The sequence below is a fragment of the Herpailurus yagouaroundi genome, unplaced genomic scaffold (genome assembly GCF_014898765.1).
Source record: "Herpailurus yagouaroundi ecotype Mexico unplaced genomic scaffold, PumYag 222, whole genome shotgun sequence".
Taxonomy (NCBI): Eukaryota; Metazoa; Chordata; class Mammalia; order Carnivora; family Felidae; genus Herpailurus; species Herpailurus yagouaroundi.
Window position 1 is genome coordinate 14439528 of NW_024412453.1, and position 8803 is coordinate 14448330.

The 8803-nt window shown below is 39.7% G+C and overlaps 1 protein-coding gene and 1 pseudogene across 21 annotated transcripts in view; both read right to left on the reverse strand.

The window, feature by feature from the left end:
• Window positions 1-8803, reverse strand: part of RBFOX1 (RNA binding fox-1 homolog 1) — a 2071930-nt gene that overhangs the window by 1082342 nt on the left and 980785 nt on the right. The gene's annotated exons all lie outside the window — the stretch shown is intronic.
• On the reverse strand, window positions 851-7433 carry LOC121019807 (60S ribosomal protein L35a-like; annotated as a pseudogene).

Genomic DNA, 8803 nt, shown 5'->3' on the forward strand with positions numbered 1-8803 from the left:
ATCAAGGTTTAGCTCACACTAACCTAACATTTCTGGAAGACTCCAGTATCTAATTGCTTCTTCACAGGAAAACAAAAATTTAAGCTTCAATGCACTAAAGATTTTTATAAAAATCAATCTTACCCTTGAAGTAAAATGCGACATAGATTACCCTTCTGCTGTAAGTTTTGGTAATGACCTACTGAGATATGCCTCACAATACAGTAATACTGCTTCTTTACCAGTTTGAAAATATTTTCCTATAGAAAAGCACAAAGCATGTTCTATCTGAAAAATAAACTAAAATAAAATTACATAGCAACCACATTGGTGCTTTGTAGGATTAGAGCAGCTGGACCTAATGATTTTCTTCGTCCTGACATCTAATAATCCAGTTGCATCAGGAAAGGTGAGCTTAATGAAGCATATTCAGATGAGAGCGCATACGATTTATGGTGGGCTTGTTGTGGTTATATTCCTAAATGGATCCCATTAGCTCTACATTGGTTGCTGGTAAATGGCCACATTTCCTAATAGACAAAAGCATGAATCACCTGGGCATATTTTAGACGTGTGCTCTACAGAATGGTCCACCTTACAACCTTAAACTAGGAGCAGGTGAATGACCTTCTTTAATGAAGCTTTGCCGACTTTCTTTGAGCAAGACACAGAATTATTACAAAGGAACATTCATTCTACCTCCTCAGAATTTAGCATGTACACTTAACCTTATACTTGAGATGGCATACATCAAGCACACCACTGAGAGGATGTTTTAAATAGAGTTACAACAAACCAGTATTGTTTCAATCCTTTTTATACAATTAAGAAATTGTAAAACCATTATGTTGTTGTTTTTTGTTTTTGTTTCTTTTTACAGATCTACACCTTTATTTACTTTCCAGTAAGTTTAAATCCTTGAGGGATATAGCCTAACATGGATTCTGTGGTCAGTGGCTTTGGAGGGAAAGTTGTTTTGGAATTTGGCACAAACCATGCCACCCTTTCCATGAGCACGAGTAACTTTTCTCTAGATTACTCTGGTTTTGTTCGGTTTGCCACCAGGAGTCACTGTGTCATTCTTTGCTTTGTACACATAAGCACTTCTCTTGCCTAGACAGAATTCATTTTCATCTCGGGCATAAATACCTTCAATTTTAAGAAGAGCCGTGTATTCCCTCTAGTTCCGGAGACCTCACCAATAGCCAGCAAAAATGACCTTGGACCACAGCCTTCCAGACTTATCGGTTGTTTTAGGAGTTCTGATCTCAGCAACCTTGCTCCCAAGCTTCAGCACCTCATATGTGTTTATTGTGGAAATTTGAGAAAATTTGGAAAAGCATAAGAAAAAAGTCACTCATTATTTATCACCCAGAAAGCCACACGTAACATTGCAAATCTGTCCCTTCAAAGATTTTTCATTGCATATGTGACTAAAAACTCAGAAGCACAGAATAGACATTTTACCATATAAGCTCATTTTTCTACTTTGCAATGTATCATGAACCTTTTCTGCTGTAAAAAAAAAAAAAAAAAAAGATAACATCAATTTTGGTATGCCACTATAAGAATACACAATTTCTATTAAATAATACCAACACGTACATTCTTGGTGTTAAATAACACCAACATGAACATTCTTATCCATAATGTTATGAGCTTGTCTCTCCCTGTTATTCAGGATAAATAAATATTTGGAAGTAAAAGTGGTCAGTCAAAATGTGGGCACCATTTTTAAAATTTTAGATCTAAAGAACCAGAATCCTGGAATGTTCTATTAATCAGTAACAGGATAAAAGAGAACCCATTTCACCCTGGGAACAGTTTTGGGCCAACTATTTCTTCTTTCAATAACCATCTCCCTGGCTTTGGCTAGGTTCCTCTCCCATCCACCTGCCCCAATTGGGCCTCCACACCATTGCATGCTAAATTAGCATAAAACAGCTCAAACATAGAAAACAAAGGTGGTAATGGGGAGCAATTTAAATCTAAGCTTATTTAACCTAAGTGGCTAGTGGCTGCCCATTTTGTCTTAATTGCCTTTTAAACTAAAATCAATGTTAAATTACCTGAACAACAGTTTCTGCACAACTGCAAACTGAAAATTCTTTAAGTGCCTCCTCAAAAGCCTTTGGCTCTCATTTGGCGGACAGACAGGAAAAAAGTCTCTTTCTTCTTTACTGTGCTCTAGCTTTTGACTATGGGATATGATTCAAGGATGCACTCTCTCAAAAACAGTCACCACGTCAACTTTAGGATGAACTACTCCTTGACATGAGGTATTCAAAATGAAATCTGGATAATGGAATTGGAATAACAGTCCTTCCTTCCTTCCTTTCTTTCCTCTCATCAATGGGGAGAGACTGAATATACAAATGGAAAACAACCAAACCACATATACAAATAGAACTCAGACCTATGATTGGCAGTATCCCGCCCAGGAAACCAGCCTGCTATCCACAAATCATACTGGTAGCACATCAGACCACTTCTGACTTCTAATCTCTGGTGATCAGTTCAGGAAGCCAAAACAAAAAGGCCTGTAACACGACCAGCTCAGAAAGAGCCACAACTTGATTAGTAATGAACAGCTTTCCTAACTTTTGTACCCACTTCCAACTTAGGGCCAAGGTGTGCAACCAGTCACATGGAATGTCCTGCTTCCACTTGGTGCACCTGCAGCACTCCCACACCAAAAGCCTCCAGTTAGGGCACACCTGAAGCCTTCCTTTTTTTTTTTTCAACTATGAAGCTTTCTCACCCTATTGCCTGATGTTGGGTCTCTGACAAGTGATGCTGGCTAGCTCCCTTGCTACAGTATGCTTTGAATAAACAGTTCTCATTTGGTTGGTGTTTGTTTATTTCCACAGTGATTACTTGTTTTCAATACTGTGTTAGGTAAACAAGATAGACAAAACCCTAGCCCTCAGGGAGCTTATGTTCTAGTGGGTAAGACAGACAATAAACAAGATAATGACACATTTTAGTAACTGCTATGTAGAAAATAAACCATGCACTGAGATGGGGAGGTAATTGGGGTAGATGCTTTAGATATGATTCTCGGGTTGTTAGGATTTATTATTACTGGTTAAACTTCCTGCTTTTGTTTCCTTCAAACACTCATTGAGCACATGCCACTACTGAGTCACACACACACACACACACAAACCACCTCTGTCAGCAAAGAGTCTCGCAGGGTGACGTCTGTTCAGTAATAACCAGAACATGAAGTGGACAAGTGGGCAGGGTCAGAAAGAAGATGCAGGGTATGAGATATGAAGGCTAAGAGACAGCAGGGAAAAGCTTTCAGATACTACAAAGGGTCCTCAGGCCCCAGAACAGAAGATTGGGGTGGACATGGAAGGGGTTCAACACTACCTACTACAAAATATGGTACTGCGGTGGCATACTGAATATTTGAAGCAGAAAGAATGTGAGTTAACAGCAGATGCAGGAAGCACTCTCTGAGCCCCCCATCCACTCTGAAGCAGGTCATAAGATCTCATGGGAGAGGTGCCCTCCCTATCCTTATCTCCAAAGATGGAGGGACACAGAAGGACTTGTTAAGTTCTCCCCAGTTTACCACTTAGCTGCTATCACATTTCCCCATGACTTCCGACTCTTCATCAAACCTAGTATAAAAATGCTCACATTTAACCACTTCTTCAGGTCTTCATTTCCTTATGAAGTCTCCAGTGTCACGTAAAACTTACATTACATAAATCTGTATGCTTTTCTCTTGTTAATCTGTCTTTTGTCGGTCCAATTTACAGAACCTCAGCCAGAAAACCTAAGATGTATACAGGAAAAAGATTTTTTTCTCCCCTGTGTGGGGAGAGGCACACACATTATTACTGGCATTTCTGTATGTTATGCCAGCATGGACACTTTTAAGACAAAAGAGGTTTGCTTTGAGATATCCCTAAATTGTTGCACTACCTTCTTTAGGAAAATTTTCCCAGGGGCAGGGGGTGGCACCTTAATGGATCAATCTGTTGACATCTGACTTCCGCTCAGGTCATAATCTCTCAAAGTTCATGGTTTGAGCCCTGGGTTGGGCTCTGTGCTTACAGCTGGGGGCCTGGAGCCTACTTTGGATTCTGTGTCTCCCTCTCTCTGCCCCTCCCCTGCTCATGCTCTGTCTCTCTCACTGTGTCGATAATAAATATTAAAAAAACATTTAAAAAAAAATAACAATTTGTCCCTTGAATTTCCTAAGTAGGGGATTGCACAGACATTTGGGGAGAACAAAAAGTCATGTGAGATTAGAAATCACTCATTTCCTCAAAACCCCTCACTCCTTAGGTCAGTAGTCTGTCACCCCACAAAAGAAATAAGGAGACAAAACAGGCTCCCAATTCCAATGACTTAATCTTGTCTGAGCCCAGGGCAGAATGACGGTAGAAATCTTACATGCCCGAGAGTTTCCTCTACTCAAGATTTTAAGAAATTAAAAGGCTATTGATGCTATAGGCATGTGTAATGCTCAGCCAACATCTCTCCATGCCATGGCAGAGATGCCAATCATTGCCCCCCACCCTTCAGGGTTTCTTAGAGAACCTTCTCCTCTTGTGACCCCACCTCAACCAATCCCCAGTCCAGGGACCTGGATCAGACACATAATCCTCTCTGGTCAAATCAGAGTCACTCCTTGAGAGACTTCCAGAATTGGAAAAGAGATGGAGTGGTAAGTTTGACAGCTGGACTTGGAAGGCTGGGTGGATTTTCACAGTAGATTCTGATGAGTAGTTAAGAGAAGCAATCTACAGAGAAGTAGAGAAATGCAAAGAGGTGACCTCTAGAAAGAAATGAGAGGAAGAAGGGAGAGACAGATAAGCAGAAGGACTCTGGCCCCAGAGAAAGACAGAGATGGGGAGAGTTGTTGTCTTGGCCACTGAAACCTTTCTTCTTACTTCTGTATTCCTTTCCTTCTCCATGTGCCTCTGACGCAAGCCGACTTCCTGCAAAGTCCCAACCATACTCTCTACCCCTGCTAGAGTGTCTAGACACAGTTAGGGTTGCACAGGACATGGCCAGCCTGTAAAGGAGTCCCCAGATCCCTTTGCTTTTCAGGAAAGCAAAATATCCCAATGCTGTGATGAATAAACCTCTTCCCTGTGTCTCATGATCTTTCATGAAGCATAGCTGTGGTCCAGCCTGTCAGAAATGCAATTTAAAACCTGAGTGCTAAAATAAATACAAATTCTCTGACACTAAAGGTTAGGTTTTGTTAGGCTTTTTTTCCCCCAACTGTAAGCATAAAGATATCTTCCCCTCTAAAAATATCACCAAAAATATTGATAGATTCATTTTTCTAACATTATATATATGAATGCCCAGTGAATTCCATATATGAATTCCAGAATCCTTGTCAGATACAAAGTTGAATAAATCTGTTGAAAAAGGTAAATATAAACAAGTATTATAAAATAACATTATAATTATATTTTATACATTATGTTTATATATTTGAAGCTTAGGCATTATAAGATGTGTGAATATATATTATAATTATAGCTGAGATAAGAGTAAAGTATGCTATGCATCTGCCTGCATAGGAGACATGCATAGGAGGAGCCTTTTTGTTCTGCTTAAGGTCAGAAGGCAGATTTCAAAGAATTCACAAAGGTAGTGATGCTTGAGTTAGGTTTTAAAGGATGCACAGGAGTTCATTTAACATGGTCAGTACAAAATGGCAATCTAACCACGGGAAGTAACTTATGTAAAGGCACAGAGGCGTGACTGTATGAGCTAATGGCTAGGGTAAAGTGGGCATAGGTCAGATGATAAAGGCCCTGTATGTCATGGCAAGGGGTTTGGACTCCATTTCTCCACAGGGAAAGTGAAACAGGCAGTGGCCAGGAACACCACTCCAGGTAGAATGTGGGAATGGACCACTGGAAGTAGGAAGATCCATTAAGAGACTCTTTTATTACATTTCAGGTCAAAAGATGATGAGTGTTGACACAAATGAAGACATGACAGTGATCATATAATAGGAAGGAAAGATTCAATAAATACTTTAGAAATAGAATTGAAAGGACTCATTGAATGACTAGAAAATATGTAGAGGTGGGATGGCTTTAAAAAACAGAAGAAGGAGGAAGAGGAGAGGAGTAGAGGAGGAGAGAGAGAAAGAGAGAGGGAGAGAGGAGAAGGAGAGGAAGAAGAAAAAGAAGAGACCAAAAAGTCAATGTCAATTTCTAGATTTGTATTTTAAGTTATTGATTGAATGCTGGCACCAGTGACCAATTTCAGGAGCATCTGATAAAGATTTGAGAAAGATAAGAGGCTCATTTTGGCCACTCTCAATTGGGTAAACTTATGGAACCTCCACATGGAGCTATCCAACAGGCAATTGGGCAGATAAAAACTGGGATCCTGGGGAGAGGCTGAAGACCATCTGGAAATCATAAGTGTAAAAGATGGAGCCATGGACACAGAACAGGTATCTTGGAAAGCAGACACTCTGATATTTGATCTATTAATGCCCAAGGCAACACAAAAGAATACAGGTGCTAATCAAGTCCTAAAGTACATTTGAATAGATGTACACTAGACAGGACTGTGCCATATCTATGCTTTCATATAACAGTATAGTCACTGTTTAATATTTGTGAGTAGTTTACAACTAGTAAGATGACTGAATCCAAGCATTAACAAACTGTTCCTGTAACCACTTGGATCGAATCATGCCCTTTTAAACCTACTCCACCTATTAAGGAAGCATACAAGGGGGCATATTCTTTAAAGCAAACAGCTAGCCCTACCTGGAGGCAGGAATTTGGGCTATCAACAACGTCTAATCAGGTTTCTATATGCAAATATTTAAAATGAATGATTATAGAATAATAAATTACTCACTAAGCAAATGTCTGTTTGCCAGGTGCAAAATAGATGATTAATGACTGTTTGCTAACTACAGGACTTACTGTGTGCCAAGTTCAAATAGGAAACAGAGATTTCTTTGGGTCACTTTGCTATGTACAAAGTGAGCTGCGTTGGCACCACATACCCTTATCAATAGTAAGACGAAGTTACTCATCCACCAATAGCTTAGTCCACGTGAGATAAATATAGGAATGTCAAGTCCCTATCCGCTACGCTATAGGTCTTGACAGGCAATGGAGGATTCCTAATTCCCAATGAATGACCCTATGGATATGAGAGCACTCCAGGATGCTGGGATTATTCCTTCTAACTTGTATGCATTCAACTGGAATGTGGGACAGTATGGAAAACAAAAGAAAGGGAAACCAGTGTGAACGCTGACAGCAATCCCATGGGCATCCCAGGCACTGCACAAATCCTGATGAGTGAGTATGAAATAGGAGATGTGAATCTGCTCTTTCCTCCTGAGTTCTAGGCTCTCAGATACCTCAGAGGGGGGGCAGCTCACCTCCCACAGTGTGAATCCCCTTTTTAAAGCCACTTCTTTTCTGCATGGCAGGCATGGCCCCTAAAAGCAAACCAATGCCTCATCTGGTGTTTAATCAAAAAAGAAATCCATTTCATAGCTGGATTAAAATTTGGCTCTGTTGGTCTCCTAAATAGACAACAGGCTGGGCTTTGATTGAGACCTTCTGAATGGACTGTCAATAGCTACAACGGACTCTACTCATGGTTGTATTTTCAGAACTTCACTACCACGTGAGAGGGAACCACTATATTAGTTACTAGGACTTGATAATGTGGCTCCTGGGTACGATTTTGTTTATTTCCTTTCTACTTTTCATATTTTACCCTGGCCCTTTCTTTTCTCTTTTCTTGCCCCTTTGCTTTCTTTTCTACCAGAATCTCCAATGTCCTCGTGACAAAACCCTGCCATTGACCTCACACAGCCTATGTCCATATTCAGGGTGAGACACACACATTGCATGTTCTATCTATAGTTCTTTTTGCTCATGTATGTAGTAGGAGAGAACCTTTTCAAGGGTAAAAAAATGCCTTAGGCCATTCCTGAATTCTGGGACCTGTGGTCCATGAGAAAAGTTAGACTAAAGAGGAGGGGACAACTAGTGAGCAAAACAAGAAAAATTAGGACACATTTTAAAAATATATGCTGAATATTTTAATGTTTTAACAAAGACACACAAATAAAATGATTTTATTTATCTTTGCAAATGCATAACAAAAAAAGTCATCTAAAGGCTATTTAACAGATGAGAATTTTTGTGGCAAAATAATTTCCCATTAAAACTGTTAATAAAACAGAAGGTACTGTACCAATCACAGTTTGAGTGACAACAATGTGTCAGTCATGATTTCTAGACCTAATTCTGTTTTAAATGTCCCACTGCAGATGGCAATGTCCTAAACTATAATTGTGCTCTTTACTAAATCATTGCAGGGGTTGTAAAAAAATATTAATTTGTGCATAAAAGGCAGTGTGGTTCAGCAGTGGGACATGACTTTATCAAGCTGTATGATGAATTATAATTCTGAATCTTGCAATTTTGCCAATGTATCTGGGTGACTTACTTTAAATCTTTATTTAGTGAAAAAATAAAAGCTAAACTATATGCCCTTCATAATCAAGAGACATAAGCCACATAGGCTTCCAGGGCTCCCAATCATCCCTACCCCCACCACAGCGTGGGAGACATTGGGCATCTATCTACCTTATGCAATAAATCTACCCTCATGCAGTAAAGAGCTGACTTCAAAGATGTATCTCTTTGCCAAAAAAAACATCATGCCCACCCCCACACATCCCCCATCCCTCAGGCCTGAATACAAATAAACTCTGTTTCTTTGGTATTTCTTTTTTCTTAGCTCTTAAGATACAGAATGCTCTGGCCATCAGATGACCAGTAGAGACATA